Source organism: Triticum aestivum, chromosome 4A (genome assembly GCF_018294505.1).
Source record: "Triticum aestivum cultivar Chinese Spring chromosome 4A, IWGSC CS RefSeq v2.1, whole genome shotgun sequence".
In the NCBI taxonomy this organism is placed as follows: domain Eukaryota; kingdom Viridiplantae; phylum Streptophyta; class Magnoliopsida; order Poales; family Poaceae; genus Triticum; species Triticum aestivum.
Genome location: NC_057803.1, coordinates 583714096 through 583735299, shown reverse-complemented (window position 1 = coordinate 583735299; position 21204 = coordinate 583714096).

Genomic DNA, 21204 nt, shown 5'->3' with positions numbered 1-21204 from the left:
TAGAGGACGTCTAACTTGTTTTTGCAGGGTATGCTATGTGATGTGATATGGCCAAAAGGATGTGATGAATGATATATGTGATGTATGAGATTGATCATGTTCTTGTAATAGGAATCACGACTTGCATGTCGATGAGTATGACAACCGGCAGGAGCCATAGGAGTTGTCTTTTATTTATTTATGACCTGCGTGTCAACATAAACGTCATGTAATTACTTTACTTTATTGCTAATCGTTAGCTGTAGTAGTAGAAGTAATAGTTGACAAGACAACTTCATGAAGACACGATGATGGAGATCATGGTGTCATGCCGGTGACGATGATGATCATGGAGCCCCGAAGATGGAGATCAAAAGGAGCAAAGTGATGATGGCCATATCATGTCACTATTTGATTGCATGTGATGTTTATCATGTTTATACATCTTATTTGCTTAGAACGACGGTAGTAAATAAGATGATCCCTCATTAAAATTTCAAGAAAGTGTTCCCCCTAACTGTGCACCGTTGCGAAAGTTCGTCGTTTCGAAGCACCACGCGATGATCGGGTGTGATAGATTCTTACGTTCAAATACAACGGGTGTTGACGAGCCTAGCATGTACAGACATGGCCTCGGAACACATGCAAAACACTTAGGTTAACTTGACGAGCCTAGCATGTACAGACATGGCCTCGGAACACAAGAGACCGAAAGGTCGAGCATGAGTCGTGTGGTAGATACGATCAACATGAAGATGTTCACCGATGATGACTAGTCTGTCTCACGTGATGATCGGACACGGCCTAGTTGACTCGGATCATGTAATCACTTAGATGACTAGAGGGATGTCTATCTGAGTGGGAGTTCATAAGATGAACTTAATTATCCTGAACATAGTCAAAAGGTCTTCGCAAATTATGTCATAGCTCGCGCTTCAGTTGTACTGTTTAGATATGTTCCTAGAGAAAATTTAGTTGAAAGTTGATAGTAGTAATTTTGCGGACTAGGTCCATAAACTGAGGTTTGTCCTCATTGCTTAGGCTTATGTCCTTAATGCACCGCTCAGTGTGCTGAACCTCGAACGTTGTCTATGGATGTTGCGAACATCTGACATACACATTTTGATAACTACGTGATAGTTCAGTTAAACGGTTTAGAATTGAGGCACCGAAGACGGTTTTGAAACGTCGCGAAACATATGAGATGTTTCGAGGGCTGAAATTGGGATTTCAGGCTCGTGCCCACGTCAAGAGGTATAAGACCTCCGACGATTTTCTTAGCCTACAAACTAAGGAGAAAAGCTCAATTGTTGAGCTTGTGCTCAGATTGTCTGAGTACAACAATCATTTGAATCGAGTGGGAGTTGATCTTCCAGATGAGATAGTGATGATTCTTCGAAGTCATTACCACCAAGCTGCTAGAGCTTTGTGATGAACTATAATGTATCGGGGACATATATGATGATCCTTGAGATATTTGCGATGTTTGACTGTTGGGGAACGTTGCAGAAAACAAAAATTTTCCTACTCGTTTCACCAAGATCATCTAGGAGTTCATCTAGCAACGAGTGAATAGATGCATCTACATACCTTGTAGATCGCGAGCGGAAGCGTTCAAAGAACGGGGATGATGTAGTCGAACACGACGTGATTCGAATCACCGGAGATCCTAGCACCGAACGGACGGCACCTCCGCGTTCAACACACGTACGGAAACAGCCACGTCTCCTCCTTCTTGATCCAGCAAGGGAGGGAGGAGAGGTTGAGGGAGATGGCACCAGCAGCAGCACGACGGCGTGGTGTTGATGGAGCTGCAGTACTCCGGCAGAGCTTCGCTAAGCACTATGGAGTTGGAGGAGGTGTTGGGGAGGGAGAAGGAGGCAACCAAAGGCCAAGGACTCAAGGTCTGAAGTCCCTCCTCTCCCCCACTATATATAGGGGTGCCAAGGGGGGGTGGCCGGCCCTAGGAGATCCAATCTCCTAGGGGGTGCGGCGGCCAAGGGGGGTTTCCCTCCCCCCCAAGGCACCTAGGAGGTGCCTTACCCTCCTAGGACTCTTTCCCCCTTAAACCCTAGGCACATGGGCCTATGTGGGGCTGGTGCCCTTGGCCCAAGCAGGCCAAGGCGCACCCCCTACAGCCCATGTGGCCCCCGGGGATGGGTGGCCCCACCCGGTGGGCCCCCGGGACCCCTCCGGTGGTCCCGGTACAATACCGATAACCCCGAAACTTGTCCCGATGCCCGAAACAGGACTTCCCATATATAAATCTTTACCTCCGGACCATTCCGGAACTCCTCGTGACGTCCGGGATCTCATCCGGGACTCCGAACAACATTCGGGTTACTGCATATACATATCCCTACAACCCTAGCGTAACTGAACCTTAAGTGTGTAGACCCTACGGGTTCGGGAGACATGTAGACATGACCGAGATCGCTCTCCGGTCAATAACCAACAGCGGGATCTAGATACCCATGTTGGCTCCCACACGCTCCACGATGATCTCATCGAATGAACCACGATGTCGAGGATTTAATCAAACCCGTATGCAATTCCCTTTGTCAATCGATATGTTACTTGCCCGAGATTCGATCGTCGGTATCCCAATACCTCGTTCAATCTTGTTACCGGCAAGTCACTTTACTCGTACCGTAATGCATGATCCCGTGACCAAACACTTGGTCACTTTGAGCTCATTATGATGATGCATTACTGAGTGGGCCCAGTGATATCTCTCCGTCATACGGAGTGACAAATCCCAGTCTCGATCCATATAAAACAATAGATACTTTCGGAGATACCTGTAGTGCACCTTTATAGTCACCCAGTTACGTTGTGACGTTTGATACACCCAAAGCACTCCTACGGTATCCAGGAGTTATACAATCTCATGGTCGAAGGAAGAGATACTTTGACATTGCAAAAACTCTAGCAAACGAACTATACGATCTTGTGCTATGTTTAGGATTGGGTCTTGTCCATCACATCATTATCCTAATGATGTGATCCCGTTATCAATGACATCCAATGTCCATAGCCAGGAAACCATGACTATCTATTGATCAACGAGCTAGTCAACCAGAGGCTTACTAGGGACATGTTGGTGTCTGTTATTCACACATGTATTACGATTTCCGGATAACACAATTATAGCATGAATAAAGACAATTATCATGAACAAAGAAATATAATAATAATGCTTTTATTATTGCCTCTAGGGCATATTTCCAACAGTCTCCCACTTGCACTAGAGTCAATAATCTAGTTACATTGTGATGAATCGAACACCCATGGAATTCTGGTGTTGATCATGTTTTGCTCTTGGGAGAGGTTTAGTCAACGGATCTGCTATATTCAGGTCCGTATGTACTTTACAAATCTCTATGTCTCCATCTTGAACATTTTCACGGATGGAGTTGAAGCGACGCTTGATGTGCCTTGTCTTCTTGTGAAACCTGGGCTCCTTGGCAAGTGCAATAGCTCCAGTGTTGTCACAGAAGAGCTTGATCGGCCCCGACGCATTGGGTATGACTCCTAGGTCGGTGATGAACTCCTTCACCCATATTGCTTCATGTGCTGCCTCCGAGGCTGCCATGTACTCCGCTTCACATGTAGATCCCGCCACGACGCTCTGCTTGCAACTGCACCAGCTTACTGCCCCACCATTCAAAATATACACGTATCCGGTTTGTGACTTAGAGTCATCCAGATCTGTGTCGAAGCTAGCGTCGACGTAACCTTTTACGACGAGCTCTTCGTCACCTCCATAAACGAGAAACATTTCCTTAGTCCTTTTCAGGTACTTCAGGATATTCTTGACCGCTGTCCAGTGTTCCTTGCCAGGATTACTTTGGTACCTTCCTACCAAACTTACGGCAAGGTTAACATCAGGTCTGGTACACAGCATGGCATACATAATAGAACCTATGGCTAAGGCATAGGGGATGACGCTCATCTCTTCTATATCTTCTGCCGTGGTCGGACATTGAGCTGAGCTCAATTTCACACCTTGCAAAACAGGCAAGAACCCTTTCTTGGACTGATCCATTTTGAACTTCTTCAAAATCTTATCAAGATATGTGCTTTGTGAAAGACCTATGAGGCGTCTTGATCTATCCCTATAGATCTTGATGCCTAATATATAAGCAGCTTCTCCAAGGTCCTTCATTGAAAAACTCTTATTCAAGTAGGCCTTAATGCTGTCCAAAAGTTCTATATCATTTCCCATCAAAAGTATGTCATCTACATATAGTATGAGAAATGCTATAGAGCTCCCACTCACTTTCTTGTAAACACAGGCTTCTCCATAAGTCTGTGTAAACCCAAACGCTTTGATCATCTCATCAAAACAAATGTTCCAACTCCGAGATGCTTGCACCAGCCCATAAATCGAGCGTTGGAGCTTGCACACCTTGTCAGCATTTTTAGGATCGACAAAACCTTCTGGCTGCATCATATACAATTCTTCCTTAAGGAAACCATTAAGGAATGCCGTTTTGACGTCCATTTGCCAAATTTCATAATCATAAAATGCGGCAATTGCTAACATGATTCGGACGGACTTCAGCTTCGCTACCGGTGAGAAAGTCTCATCGTAGTCAACCCCTTGAACTTGTCGATAACCCTTAGCGACAAGCCGAGCTTTATAGATGGTCACATTACCATCCGCGTCTGTCTTCTTCTTAAAGATCTATTTATTTTCTATGGCTCGCCGTTCTACGGGCAAGTCAGTCAAAGTCCATACTTCGTTTTCATACATGGATCCTATCTCGGATTTCATGGCTTCTAGCCATTTGTCGGAATCCGGACCCGCCATCACTTCTTCATAGTTCGAAGGTTCACCGTTGTCTAACAACATGATTTCCAAGACAGGGTTGCCGTACCACTCTGGTGCGGAACGTGTCCTCGTGGACCTTCGAATTTCAGTAGGAGCTTGATCTGAAGTATCTTGATCATTATCATTAACTTCCTCTCTAGTCGGTGCAGGCACCTCAGGAACATTTTCTTGAGTTGCGCCATTTTCTGGTTCAAGAGGTAATACTTCATCAAGCTCTACTTTCCTCCCACTTACTTCTTTCGAGAGAAACTCTTTCTCCAGAAAGGACCCATTCTTGGCAACAAAGATCTTGCCTTCGGATCTGAGGTAGAAGATATACCCAACAGTTTCTTTAGGGTATCCTATGAAGACGCATTTTTCCGATTTGGGTTCGAGCTTTTCAGGTTGAAGTTTCCTGACATAAGCATCGCATCCCCAAACTTTTAGAAATGACAGCTTGGGTTTCTTCCCAAACCATAATTCATACGGTGTCGTCTCAACGGATTTCGACGGGGCCCTATTTAAAGTGAATGCGGCAGTCTCTAAAGCATAGCCCCAAAAAGATAGTGGTAAATCGGCAAGAGACATCATAGATCGCACCATATCTAATAGAGTGCGATTACGACGTTCGGACACACCATTACGCTGAGGTGTTCCAGGCGGCGTGAGTTGTGAAACTATTCCACATTTTCTTAAGTGTGTACCAAACTCGTGACTCAAGTATTCTCCTCCACGATCTGATCGTAGAAACTTGATTTTCCTGTCACGTTGATTTTCAACCTCACTCTGAAATTCCTTGAACTTTTCAAAGGTTTCAGACTTGTGTTTCATTAAGTAGATATACCCATACCTACTCAAGTCATCAGTGAGGGTGAGAACATAACGATAGCCACCGCGAGCCTCAACACTCATTGGACCGCACACATCAGTATGTATGATTTCCAATAAGTTGGTTGCTCTCTCCATTGTTCCTGAGAATGGAGTCTTGGTCATTTTACCCATGAGGCATGGTTCGCACGTGTCAAATGATTCGTAATCAAGAGACTCTAAAAGTCCATCAGCATGGAGCTTCTTCATGCGTTTGACACCTATGTGACCGAGGCGGCAGTGCCACAAGTATGTGGGACTATCACTATCAATCTTACATCTTTTGGTACTTACACTATGAATATGTGTAGCATTACGCTCGAGATTCATAAAGAATAAACCATTCACCATCGGAGCATGATCATAAAACATATCTCTCATATAAATGGAACAACCATTATTCTCGGATTTAAATGAGTAGCCATCTCGAATTAAACGAGATCCTGATACAATGTTCATGCTCAAACTTGGCACAAAATAACAATTATTGAGGTTCAAAACTAATTCCGTAGGTAAATGTAGAGGTAGCGTGCCGACGGCGATCACATCGACCTTGGAACCATTCCCGACGCGCATCGTCACCTCGTCCTTCGCCAGTCTCCGTTTATTCTGCAGCTCCTGTTGTGTGTTACAAATATGAGCAACGGCACCGGTATCAAATACCCAGGAGTTACTACGATTACTGGTAAGGTACACATCAATTACATGTATATCAAATATACCTTTGGTTTTGCCGGCCTTCTTGTCCGCTAAGTATTTGGGGCAATTCCGCTTCCAGTGACCACTTTCCTTGCAATAAAAACACTCAGTCTCGGGCTTGGGTCCATTCTTTGGCTTCTTCCCGGCAGCTTGCTTGCTGGGCGTGGCAACTACCTTGCCGTCTTTCTTGAAGTTCTTTTTACCCTTGCCCTTCTTGAACTTAGTGGTTTTATTGACCATCAACACTTGATGTTCCTTTCTGACTTCTACCTCTGCTGATTTCAGCATAGCAAATACTTCAGGAATGGTCTTTTCCATCCCCTGCATATTGAAGTTCATCACAAAGCTCTTGTAGCTCGGTGGAAGCGACTGGAGGATTCTGTCAATGACCGCATCATCCGGGAGATTAACTCCCAGCTGAGTCAAGCGGTTATGCAACCCAGACATAGTGAGTATGTGCTCACTGACAGAACTGTTTTCCTCCATCTTACAGCTGAAGAATTTGTCGGAGACTTCATATCTCTCGACCCGGGCATGAGCTTAGAAAACCATTTTCAGCTCTTCGAACATCTCATATGCTCCATGTCTCTCAAAACGCTTTTGGAGCCCCGGCTCTAGGCTGTAAAGCATGCCGCACTGAACGAGGGAGTAGTCATCGGAACGTGCCTGCCAAGCGTTCATAATGTCTTGTTCCGCAGGGAGAACGGGTGCGTCACCAAGCGGTGCTTGTAGGACATAATCTTTCTTGGCAGCTATGAGGATGATCCTCAGGTTCCGGACCCAGTCCGTATAGTTGCTGCCATCGTCTTTCAGCTTGGTTTTCTCTAGGAACGCGTTGAAGTTGAGGACTACGTTGGCCATTTGATCTACAAGACATATTGTAAAAATTTAGACTAAGTTCATGATAATTAAGTTCATCTAATCAAATTATAATGAACTCCCACTCAGATTTGACATCCCTTTGGTCATCTAAGTGTTACACGATCCGAGTCGACTAGGCCGTGTCCGATCATCACGTGAGACGGACTAGTCATCGTCGGTGAACATTCTCATGTAGATCGTATCTTCCATACGACTCGTGTTCGACCTTTCGGTCTCCGTGTTCCGAGGCCATGTCTGTACATGCTAGGCTCGTCAAGTTAACCCTAAGTGTTTTTGCTGTGTAAAACTGTCTTACACCCGTTGTATGTGAACGTAAGAATCTATCACACCCGATCATCACGTGGTGCTTCGAAACGACGAACTGTAGCAACGGTGCACAGTTAGGGGAGAACACTTCTTGAAATTTTGTAAGGGATCATCTTATTTACTACCGTCGTTCTAAGTAAACAAGATGCATAAAACATAATAAACATCACATGCAATTATATAAAGTAGTGACATGATATGGCCAATATCATATAGCTCCTTCGATCTTCATCTTCGGGGCTCCATGATCATCTTGTCACCGGCACGACACCATGATCTCCATCATCATGATCTCCATCATCGTGTCTTCATGAAGTTGTCACGCCAACGACTACTTCTACTTCTATGACTAACGCGTTTAGTAATAAAGTAAAGTAGTTTACATGGCGTTCTTTAATGACACGCAGGTCATACAAAAAATAAAGACAACTCCTATGGCTCCTGCCGGTTGTCATACTCATCGACATGCAAGTCGTGATTCCTATTACAATAGCATGAACATCTCATACATGACATATAGATCATTCATCATTCATCACAACTTTGGCCATATCATATCACAAAGCACTTGCTGCAAAAACAAGTTAGACGTCCTCTAATTGTTGTTTGCAAGTTTTACGTGGCTGAAGTAGGGTTCTAGCAAGAACGTTTTCTTACCTACGTGAAACCACAACGTGATTTGTCAACTTCTATTTACCCTTCATAAGGACCCGTTTCATCGAATCCGCTTCAACTAAAGTAGGAGAGACAGACACCCGCCAGCCACCTTATGCAACTTGTGCATGTTAGTCGGTGGAACCGGTCTCACGTAAGCGTACGTGTAAGGTTGGTCCGGGCCGCTTCATCCCACAATACCGCTGAAGCAAGATAAGACTAGTAGCGGCAAGAAAGTTGACAAATCTACGCCCACAACCAATTGTGTTCTACTCGTGCAAGAAGAACTACGCATAAACCTGGCTCATGATGCCACTGTTGGGGAACGTTGCAGAAAACAAAAATTTTCCTACTCGTTTCACCAAGATCATCTAGGAGTTCATCTAGCAACGAGTGAATAGATGCATCTACATACCTTGTAGATTGCGAGCGGAAGCGTTCAAAGAACGGGGATGATGTAGTCGAACACGACGTGATTCGAATCACCGGAGATCCTAGCACCGAACGGACGGCACCTCCGCGTTCAACACACGTACGGAAACAGCCACGTCTCCTCCTTCTTGATCCAGCAAGGGAGGGAGGAGAGGTTGAGGGAGATGGCACCAGCAGCAGCACGACGGCGTGGTGTTGATGGAGCTGCAGTACTCCGGCAGAGCTTCGCTAAGCACTATGGAGTTGGAGGAGGTGTTGGGGAGGGAGAAGGAGGCAACCAAAGGCCAAGGACTCAAGGTCTGAAGTCCCTCCTCTCCCCCACTATATATAGGGGTGCCAAGGGGGGGTGGCCGGCCCTAGGAGATCCAATCTCCTAGGGGGTGCGGCGGCCAAGGGGGGTTTCCCTCCCCCCCAAGGCACCTAGGAGGTGCCTTACCCTCCTAGGACTCTTTCCCCCTTAAACCCTAGGCGCATGGGCCTATGTGGGGCTGGTGCCCTTGGCCCAAGCAGGCCAAGGCGCACCCCCTACAGCCCATGTGGCCCCCGGGGATGGGTGGCCCCACCCGGTGGGCCCCCGGGACCCCTCCGGTGGTCCCGGTACAATACCGATAACCCCGAAACTTGTCCCGATGCCCGAAATAGGACTTCCCATATATAAATCTTTACCTCCGGACCATTCCGGAACTCCTCGTGACGTCCGGGATCTCATCCGGGACTCCGAACAACATTCGGGTTACTGCATATACATATCCCTACAACCCTAGCATAACTGAACCTTAAGTGTGTAGACCCTACGGGTTCGGGAGACATGTAGACATGACCGAGATCACTCTCCGGTCAATAACCAACAGCGGGATCTGGATACCCATGTTGGCTCCCACACGCTCCACGATGATCTCATCGGATGAACCACGATGTCGAGGATTTAATCAAACCCGTATGCAATTCCCTTTGTCAATCGATATGTTACTTGCCCGAGATTCGATCGTCGGTATCCCAATACCTCGTTCAATCTTGTTACCGGCAAGTCACTTTACTCGTACCGTAATGCATGATCCCGTGACCAAACACTTGGTCACTTTGAGCTCATTATGATGATGCATTACTGAGTGGGCCCAGTGATATCTCTCCGTCATACGGAGTGACAAATCCCAGTCTCGATCCATATAAAACAATAGATACTTTCGGAGATACCTGTAGTGCACCTTTATAGTCACCCAGTTACGTTGTGACGTTTGATACACCCAAAGCACTCCTACGGTATCCAGGAGTTATACGATCTCATGGTCGAAGGAAGAGATACTTTGACATTGCAAAAACTCTAGCAAACGAACTATACGATCTTGTGCTATGTTTAGGATTGGGTCTTGTCCATCACATCATTATCCTAACGATGTGATCCCGTTATCAATGACATCCAATGTCCATAGCCAGGAAACCATGACTATCTATTGATCAACGAGCTAGTCAACTAGAGGCTTACTAGGGACATGTTGGTGTCTGTTATTCACACATGTATTACGATTTCCGGATAACACAATTATAGCATGAATAAAGACAATTATCATGAACAAAGAAATATAATAATAATGCTTTTATTATTGCCTCTAGGGCATATTTCCAACATTGACACCACAAAAGTAGAAATCAAGAAGGAGCATCAATTGTTGATGGTTGGTGAAACCACTAGTTTCAAGAAGGGCAAGGGCAAGAAGGGATACCTCATGAAACGACAAATCAGCTGCTGCTCTAGTGAAGAAACCCAAAGTTGAACCCAAACCCGAGACTAAGTGCTTCTGTAATAAGGGGAACAACCACTGGAGCAGAATTACCCTAGATACTTGGTAGATGAGAAGGCTGGCAAAGTCGATAGAAGTATATTGGATATACATTGTGTTAATGTGTACTTTACTAGTACTCCTAGTAGCACCAGGGTATTAGATACCGGTTCGGTTGCTAAGTGTTAGTAACTCGAAATAAAAGCTACGGAATAAACGGAGACTAGCTAAAGGTGAGCTGACAATATGTGTTGGAAGTGTTTCCAAGGTTGATATGATCAAGCATCGCGCGCTCCCTCTACCATCGAGATTGGTATTAAAACCTAAATAATTGTTATTTGGTGTTTCTGTTGAGCATAGACATGATTGGATTATGTCTATCGTGATACGGTTATTCATTTAAGGAGAATAATGGTTACTCTGTTTATTTGAATAATACCTTCAATGGTCTTACGCCTAAAATGAATGGTTTATTGAATATCGATCGTAGTGATACACATGTTCATGCCAAAAGATATAGGATAGTAATGATAGTACCACCTACTTGTGGCACTACCACTTAAGTCACATCGGTATAAAACGCATGAAGAAGCTCCATGTTGATGGATCTTTGGACTCACTCATTTTTGAAAGGATTGAGACATGCGAACCATGTTTTTTGGTAGATATGCATGAAGAAACTCCATGCAAATGGACCGTTTGGACTCACTTGATTTTGAATCACTTGAGACATGCAAATCATACCACATGGGCAAGATGACTAAAAGCCTCGTTTTCAGTAAAATGGAACTAGAAAGCAACTTGTTGGAAGTAATACATTTTGATGTGTGCAATCCAATGAGTGCTGAGGCATGTAGTGGATATCGTTATGTTCTTACTTCACAGATGATTTGAGTAGATGTTGAGTATATTTACTTGATGAATCACGAGTCTAAATTATTGAAGGGTTCAAGTAATTTCAGGGTGAAGTTGAATGACAAGAGGATAAAATATCTATGATATGATCATAGAGATGAATATCTGAATTACGAGTTTGGCACAGAATTAAGACATTGTGGAAATTGTTTCACAACTAATACAGCCTGGAACACCATAGTGTGATGGTGTGTCCGAACATCATAACTGCACCTTATTGGATATGATGCATACCATGATGTCTCTTATCAAATTACCACAATAGTTTATGGGTTAGGCATTAGAGATAACCACATTCACTTTAAATAGGGCACCACGTAATTCCGATGAGATGACACCGTATGAACTATGGTTTAGAGAAACCTAAGCTGTCATTTCTTAAAAGTTTGGGGCTGCGGCGCTTATGTGAAAAGTTTCAGGCTGATAAGCTCGAACCCAAAGCGGATAAATGCATCTTCGTAGGACACCCAAAACAGTTGGGTATACCTCCTGTCTCAGATCTGAAAGCAATAAAGGATTGTTTCTATAATCGGGTCCTTTCTCGAGGAAAAGTTTCTCTCGAAAGAATTGAGTGGGAGGATGGTGGAGACTTGATGAGGTTATTGAACCGTCTCTTCAACTAGTGTGTGGCAGGGCACAGGAGTTGTTCCTGTGGCACCTACACCAATTAAAGTGGAAGCTTATGATAGTGATCATGAAACTTCAGATCAAGTCACTACCAAACCTCGTGGGATGACAAGGATGCGTACTACTTCAGAGTGGTACGTAATCCTGTCTTGGAAGTCATGTTGCTAGACAACAATGAACCTACGAGCCATGGAGAAGCGATGGTGGGCCCGGATTCCGATAAATGGCTCGAGGCCATAAAATCCGAGATAGGATCCATGTATGAAAACAAAGTGTAGACTTTGGGAGAACTACTTGATGGTCGTAAGGCTGTTAGGTACATATGGATTTTAAAAGGAAGAGAGACAATGATGGTAAGTATCACCATTAAGAAAGGTCGACTTGTCGTTAAGATGTTTTCCGACAAGTTCAAGGAGTTGACTATGATGAGACTTTCTCACTCGTAGCGATGCTAAGAGTCTGTTGGAATTATATTAGCGATTACTGCATTATTTATGAAATCTTGCAGATAGGATATCAAAACATTGTTTCCTCGACGATTTTTGAGGAAAGGTTGTATGTGATACAACCGGAAGGTTTTGTCAATCCTGAAAGATGCTAATAAGTATGCAAAAGCTCCAACAATCCTTCTGAGGACTGGAGTAAGCATCTCGGAGTTGGAATGTATGCTTTGATGATGATCAAAGATTTTGGGTTTATACAAAGTTTATGAGAAACTTGTATTTCCAAAGAAGTGAGTGGGAGCACTATAGAATTTCTGATGAATATATGTTGTTGACATGTTGTTAATCAGAAATGACGTAGAATTTCTAGAAAGCATATAGGGTTATTTGCAAAGTGTTTTTCAATGGAAAGCCTGGATTAAGCTACTTGAACATTGAGCATCAAGATCTATAAGAATAGATCAAAACGCTTAATGGTACTTTCAAATGAGCACATACCTTGACATGATCTTGAAGGTGTTCAAGATGGATTAGTGAAAGAAGGAGTTCTTGCCTGAGTTGTAAGGTATGAAGTTAAGACTTAAAGCTCGACCACGGCAGAATAGAGAGAAAGGACGAAGGTCGTCCCCTATGCTTAAGACATAGGCTCTACAGTATGCTATGCTATGTACCGCACCTGAAATGTGCCTTACCATGAGTCAGTCAAGGGGTACAAGAGTGATCTAAGAATGGATCACAGGACAGCGGTCAAAGTTATCCTTATTAATTAGTGGACTAAGGAATTTTCTTGATTATGGAGGTGGTAAAAGAGTTCGTCGTAAAGGGTTACGCCGATGCAAACTTTGACACTAATCCAGATTATTCTGAGTAGTAAACTGGATTCGTATAGTAGAACAGTTATTTGGAATAGCTCCAAATGTAGCGTAGTAGTTGCATCTACAAGATGATATAGAAATTTGCGAAGTACATACGGATCTGAAAGATTCAGACCCGTTGACTATAACATCTCTCACAAGCATAACATGATCAAACCCAGAACTCATCGAGTGTTAATCACATGGTAATGTGAACTAGATTATTGACTCTAGTAAACTCTTTGGGTGTTAGTCACATGGGGATGTGACCTTGAGTGTTAGTCACATAGCGATGTGAACTAGATTATTGACTCTAGTGCAAGTGGGAGACTGTTGGAAATATGCCCTAGAGGCAATAATAAATTGGTTATTATTATATTTCCTTGTTCATGATAATCGTTTATTATCCATGCTAGAATTGTATTGATAGGAAACTCAGATACATGTGTGGATACATAGACAACACCATGTCCCTAGTAAGCCTCTAGTTGACTAGCTCGTTGATCAATAGATGGTTACGGTTTCCTGACCATGGACATTGGATGTCGTTGATAACGGGATCACATCATTAGGAGAATGATGTGATGGACAAGACCCAATCCTAAGCCTAGCACAAGATCATGTAGTTCGTATGCTAAAGCTTTTCTAATGTCAAGTATCATTTCCTTAGACCATGAGATTGTGCAACTCCTGGATACCGTAGGAGTGCTTTGGGTGTGCCAAACGTCACAACGTAACTGGGTGGCTATAAAGGTACACTACAGGTATCTCCGAAAGTGTCTGTTGGGTTGGCACGAATCGAGACTGGGATTTGTCACTGCGTGTAAACGGAGAGGTATCTCTCGGCCCACTCGGTAGGACATCATCATAATGTGCATAATGTGATCAAGGAGTTGATCACGGGATGATGTGTTACGGAACAAGTAAAGAGACTTGCCGGTAACGAGATTGAACAAGGTATCAGGATACCGACGATCGAATCTCGGGCAAGTATCGTACCGCTAGACAAAGGGAATTGTATACGGGATTGATTAAGTCCTTGACATCGTGGTTCATCCGATGAGATCATCGTGGAGCATGTGGGAGCCAACATGGGTATCTAGATCCCGTTGTTGGTTATTGACCGGAGAGTTGTCTCGGCCATGTCTGCATGACTTCCGAACCCGTAGGATCTACACACTTAAGGTTCGATGACGCTAGGGTTATAGGGAAAGTATGTACGCGGTTACCGGATGTTGTTCGGAGCCCCGGATGAGATCCCGGACGTCACGAGGAGTTCCGGAATGGTCCGGAGGTAAAGATTGATATATAGGAAGTATGGTTTTGGCCACGGGAAGTGTTCCGGGCATCACCGGTAGTGTACCGGGACCACCGGAGGGGTCCGGGGGTCCACCAGGTGGGGCCACCAGCCCCGGAGGCCTATATGGGCCAATAGTGGGAAGGGACCAGCCCCTAGGTGGGCTGGGGCGCCTCCCAGCAAGGCCCAATGCGCCTCCAAGAGGGGAAGGGGGCAAACCCTAGGCTCAGATGGGCCTAAGGCCCACCTAGTGGTGCGCCCCCCTCTCTCCCCCCTTGGCCGCCCCCTAGATGGGATCTAGGGCTGGCCGCCACCCCTAGGGAGGGAACCCTAGGTGGGGGCGCAGCCCCTCCCCTCCCCCTATATATACTTGAGGTTTGGGGCTGCCCAACACATGTGATTTGCTCTCCCTGTTGGCGCAGCCCTACCCCTCTCCCTCCTCGTCTCTTGCGGTGATTGGCGAAGCCCTGCTGGAGTACCGCGCTCCTCCACCACCACCACGCCGTCGTGCTGCTGCTGGATGGAGTCTTCCCCAACCTCTCCTCCTCCCCTTGCTGGATCAAGGCATAGGAGACGTCACCGGGCTGTACGTGTGTTGAACGCGGAGGTGCCGTCCGTTCGGCACTAGGATCATCGGTGATTTGGATCACGATGAGTACGACTCTATCAACCCCATTCACTTGAACGCTTCCGCTTAGCGATCTACAAGGGTATGTAGATGCACTCTCCTTCCCCTCGTTGCTAGATTACTCCATAGATTGATCTTGGTGATGCGTAGAAAATTTTGAATTTCTGCTACGTTCCCCAACAGATGCCTCCAAGAAGCGAGTCAGAGATGCTACTACTTCTTCCTCTACTCAAGTGGCCAAGCAGCAGAAGTATTGGCTTCCTCCTCCTCCGTTCCGTCAACCGTATCAAAAGAGCAAAGGTGGCAGTGGATCTTCCCACCCACCCAACCCTGGCTTTCGGAACAAGACTTCGTCTCAAGCTCCAAGATCGAGTGCTCCGTATCACCGTCCGCTTTCAGAGGTCACGTGCAACAAGTGCCAACAGAAGGGTCACTATGCTAATAAGTGCTTCAATCAGAGGCGTCTCCCTCCTCCTCCTCCTGTGAGATCGGCAAGTACAGCTGTGGTCAAGCATAACCCCAAGCACGCCAAGGTCAACTTGATGAATGCAACTCAGGCAGAGGACTCGCCAGATGTCATCATGGGTAACCTTCCTGTTAACGATATTCCTGCAAGAGTTCTTTTTGACACTGGTGCATCGCATTGTTTCATGTCAAAGCCATTTTTTACCAAGCATGAATTCGTTTCTTCTCATTTGGGCAAACAAATGGATATCATTTCTCCTGGCAAATGCTTGAGTGCAAGTCTGGAGGTTCCAGATGTTACTATCACCTTGGGCGACTACAAGTTCCTTTCTTCCCCAATGGTTCTTGGTAACTCGGATATTGATCTTATTCTCGGGATGGATTGGCTTTCTAAGCACAAGGCTCAACTTGATTGTGCAGCCAGGCAGATTCAATTGACTCATTCGTCTGAGGATGTTATTGTCTTTGCCGCTCGGGATAATACAATCCATCTGTTTTCTCTCAATGAGAAGGGTGAACTGGATGCCATCTCGCAAATTCCAGTCGTTTGCGAATATCAAGACGTCTTTCCAGAAGAGCTTCCAGGAATGCCTCCGCACCGGCCAGTTGAATTCGTCATCGATCTTGAGCCTGGCACGAAACCTGTTTGCAAACGTCCTTACAAGCTCGGACCTGAAGAGTTGAAGGAGCTGAAGAAGCAACTCGATATTCAAGAGAGAATGGGCCTCATCCGACCTAGTTCTTCTCCGTGGGGTTGTGGAGTTCTTTTTGTGAAGAAGAAGGATGGAACGGACCGACTTTGTGTTGATTACCGTCCATTGAACAAGAAGACTATCAAGAACAAATACCCACTTCCCAACATCAACGAGCTGTTCGAATAACTCAAAGGTGCCCAAGTATTCTCCAAGCTTGATCTCCGCATGGGTTATCATCAGATTCGAATCCGTGAGCAAGATATTCCCAAGACGGCTTTCAGGACAAGCTATGGTTTATATGAATACACTGTCATGTCTTTTGGCCTCGTCAACGCTCCTCCGACTTTCTCTCGCATGATGAACTTCATCTTCAACGCCTACACAAATGACTTCGTTTTGGTCTATCTCGACGACATTCTGGTCTTTTCGAAGAACAAGGAAGATCATGCCAAACACTTGCGTTTGGTGCTTGATAAGCTCAGGGAACACCAGTTCTACGCCAAGTTCTCCAAGTGCGAATTTTGGCTCGATAAGGTTCTTTATCTTGGGCATATCATCTCTGCCAAGGGCATTACGGTGAATCCTGAGAAGGTGTCTGCAACTGTGAATTGGGAACCGCCTCAGAACGTGAAGCAACTCCGTAGCTTCCTCGGTCTCGTAAGCTATTGTCGAAGGTTCGTTGAGAACTTTTCAAAGATCGCGAAGCCTCTCTCTAATCTTCTCCAAAAGCATGTCAAGTACGTTTGGTCTCAGGAGTGTGACATTGCTTTCAACACTTTGAAAGAGAAATTGGTCACTGCTCATGTTCTAACTCCTCCTGATGAATCCAAACCGTTCGAGGTCTTTTGCGATGCCTCTCTTCAAGGTCTTGGTGCAGTGTTGATGCAAGAGAAGAAAGTTGTGGCTTATACCTCTCGCCAGTTGAAGCCCAACGAGAAGAACTACCCCACTCATGACCTCGAGTTGGCGGCAGTTGTGCATGCTCTTTTGACTTGGAGACATCTCTTATTGGGAAGAAAAGTGGACATCTTCACTGACCACAAGAGTCTCAAGTACATCTTCACTCAGCCTAATCTCAACCTCAGGCAGACTCGATGGGTCGAAATGATTCAAGAGTATAATCCGAGTATTGAGTATACTCCAGGCAAGGCCAATGTGATTGCTGATGCTTTGAGCAAGAAGGCTTACTGCAACAGTCTGATTCTCAAGCCTTATCAACCCGAGCTTTGTGAAGCTTTCCGCAAACTCAATCTGCAAGTTGTTCCTCAAGGTTTCCTCGCCAACCTTCAAGTCTCTCCTACCTTGGAAGACCAGATTCGCCAAGCTCAGCTTCTTGATGCTATGTTGAAGATTGGGATTGCCAAGAGCCGACCCAAGTACAAGTGCTACCGCCTTGATGATAAGGATACTCTCTTCTTCGAGGATCGTATTGTTGTGCCCAAAGGTGATCTTTGTAAGGTTATCATGAACGAGGTGTTGGGGAACGTAGTAATTTCAAAAATTTCCTACGCACACGCAAGATCATGGTGATGCACAGCAATGAGAGGGGAGAGTGTTGTCTACATACCCACGCAAACCGACTGCGGAAGCGTTGACACAACGTAGAGGAAGTAGTCATACGTCTTCCCGATCCGACCGATCCAAGCACCGTTACTCCGGCACCTCCGAGTTCTTAGCACACGTACAGCTCGATGATGATCCCCGGGCTCCGATCCAGCAAAGCTTCGGGGATGAGTTCCGTCAGCACAGCGGCGTGGTGACGATGATGATGTTCTACCGACACAGGGCTTCGCCTAAGCACTACAACGATATGATCGAGGTGGAATATGGTGGCAGGGGGCACCGCACACGGCTAAGGAACGATCTCAAGGATCAACTTGTGTGTCTAGAGGTGCCCCCCTGCCTTCGTATATAAAGGAGGGGAGGGGTGCGGCCGGCCAGGAGGAGGGCGCAGGAGGAGTCCTACTCCTACCGGGAGTAGGACTCCCCCCCCCAATCCTAGTTGGAATAGGAATCCCCGAGGGGGGAAAGAGAGAGAGGGGGCCGGCCACCTCTCCTTGTCCTAATAGGACTAGGGGAGGGGGGAGGCGCATGGCCCACCATGGGCTGCCCCTTTCACCTTTCCACTAAGGCCCATATAGCTCCCGGGGGGTTCCGGTAACCTCCGGTATTCCGGTAAAATCCCGATTTCACCCGGAACACTTCCGATATCCAAACATAGGCTTCCAATATATCAATCTTTATGTCTCCACCATTTCGAGACTCCTCGTTATGTCCGTGATCACATCCGGGACTCCGAACTACCTTCGGTACATCAAAATGCATAAACTCATAATAACTGTCATCGTAACGTTAAGCGTGCGGACCCTACGGTTCGAGAATAATGCGGACATGACTGAGACACATCTCTGGTCAATAACCAATAGCGGGACCTGGATGCCCATATTGGCTCCTACATATTCTACGAAGATCTTTATCGGTCAGACCGCATAACAACATACGTTGTTCCCTTTGTCATCGGTATGTTACTTGCCCGAGATTCGATCGTCGGTATCCAATACCTAGTTCAATCTCGTTACCGTCAAGTCTCTTCACTCGTTCCATAATACATCATCCCGCAACTAACTCATTAGTCGCAATGCTTGCAAGGCTTAAGTGATGTGCATTACCGAGAGGGCCCAGAGATACCTCTCCGACAATCGGAGTGACAAATCCTAATCTCGAAACACGCCAACCCAACATGTACCTTTGGAGACACCTGTAGAGCACCTTTATAATCACCCAGTTACGTTGTGACGGTTGGTAGCACACAAAGTGTTCCTCCGGCAAACGGGAGTTGCATAATCTCATAGTCATAGGAACATGTATAAGTCATGAAGAAAGCAATAGCAACATACTAAACGATCCGGTGCTAAGCTAATGGAATGGGTCATGTCAATCAGATCATTCACCTAATGATGTGATCCCGTTAATCAAATGACAACTCTTTGTCCATGGTTAGGAAACATAACCATCTTTGATTAACGAGCTAGTCAAGTAGAGGCATACTAGTGACACTCTGTTTGTCTATGTATTCACACATGTATTATGTTTCCGGTTAATACAATTCTAGCATGAATAATAAACATTTATCATGAAATAAGGAAATAAATAATAACTTTATTATTGCCTCTAGGGCATATTTCCTTCAGTCTCCCACTTGCACTAGAGTCAATAATCTAGATCACATCACCATGTGATTAACATCGATAGTTCACATCATCATGTGATTAACACCCATAGTTCACATCGCCATGTGACCAACACCCAAAGGGTTTACTAGATTCAGTAATCTAGTTCACATCGCTATGTGATTAACACCCAAGGAGTACTAAGGTGTGATCATGTTTTGCTTGTGAGAGAATCTTAGTCAACGGGTCTGCCACATTCAGATCCGCATGTATTTTGCAAATTTCTATGTCAACAATGCTCTGCATGGAGCTACTCTAGCTAATTGCTCCCACTTTCAATATGTATCTAGACCGAGACTTAGAGTCATCTAGATTAGTGTCAAAACTTGCATCGGCGTAACCCTTTATGACGAACCTTTTTTTTTCACTTCCATAATCGAGAAACATATCCTTATTCCACTAAGGATAATTTTGACCGCTGTCCAGTGATCTACTCCTAGATCACTATCGTACTCCCTTGCCAAACTCAGTGGTAGGGCATATAATAGATCTGGTATACAGGATGGCATACTTTATAGAACCTATGACTGAGGCATAGGATGGCATACTTTTATAATGTGCGCAATGTGATCAAGGAGTTGATCACGGGATGATGTGTTACGGAACGAGTAAAGAGACTTGCCGGTAACAAGATTGAACAAGGTATCGGGATACCGACGATCGAATCTCGGGCAAGTATCGTACTGCTAGACAAAGGGAATTGTATACGGGATTGATTAAGTCCTTGACATCATGGTTCATCCGATGAGATCATCGTGGAACATGTGGGAGCCAACATGGGTATCCAGATCCCGCTGTTGGTTATTGACCGGAGAGTCATCTCGGTCATGTCTGCATGTCTCCCGAACCCGTAGGGTCTACACACTTAAGGTTCGGTGACGCTAGGGTTATAGAGATATTAGTATGCGGTAATCCGAAAGTTGTTCAGAGTCCCGAATGAGATCACGGACGTCACGAGGAGTTCCGGAATGGTCCGGAGGTAAAGAATTATATATAGGAAGTGCTATTTCGGCCATCGGGACAAGTTTCAGGGTCACCGGTATTGTACCGGGACCACCGAAAGGGTCCCTGGGGTCCACCGGGTGGGGCCACCTGCCCCGGGGGGGCACATGGGCTGTAGGGGGTGCGCCTTGGCCTATATGGGCCAAGGGCACCAGCCCCAAGAGGCCCATGCGCCAAGAGAGAGGGAAAGGAAGAGTCCTAAAGGGGGAAGGCACCTCCTAGGTGCCTTGGGGAGGTGGGACTCCTCCCTGGCTGCACCCTTCCTTGGAGGAAGGGCCAAGGCTGCGCCTCCCCCCTCTCCCTTGGCCCTATATATAGTGGGGGGAAGGGAGGGCAGCCCAACCTAAGCCCTGGCGCCTCCCTCTCCCTCCCATGTCACATCTCCCTCCTCCCAGAGCGCTTGGCGAAGCCCTGTTGGAATCCCGCTACTTCCACCACCACGCCGTCGTGTTGCTGGATCTCCATCAACCTCTCCTCCCCCCTTGCTGGATCAAGAAGGAGGAGACGTCGCTGCTCCGTACGTGTGTTGAACGCGGAGGTGCCGTCCGTTCGGCGCTAGGATCATCGGTGATTTGGATCACGACGAGTACGGCTCCATCAACCCCGTTCTCTTGAACGCTTCCGCGCGCGATCTA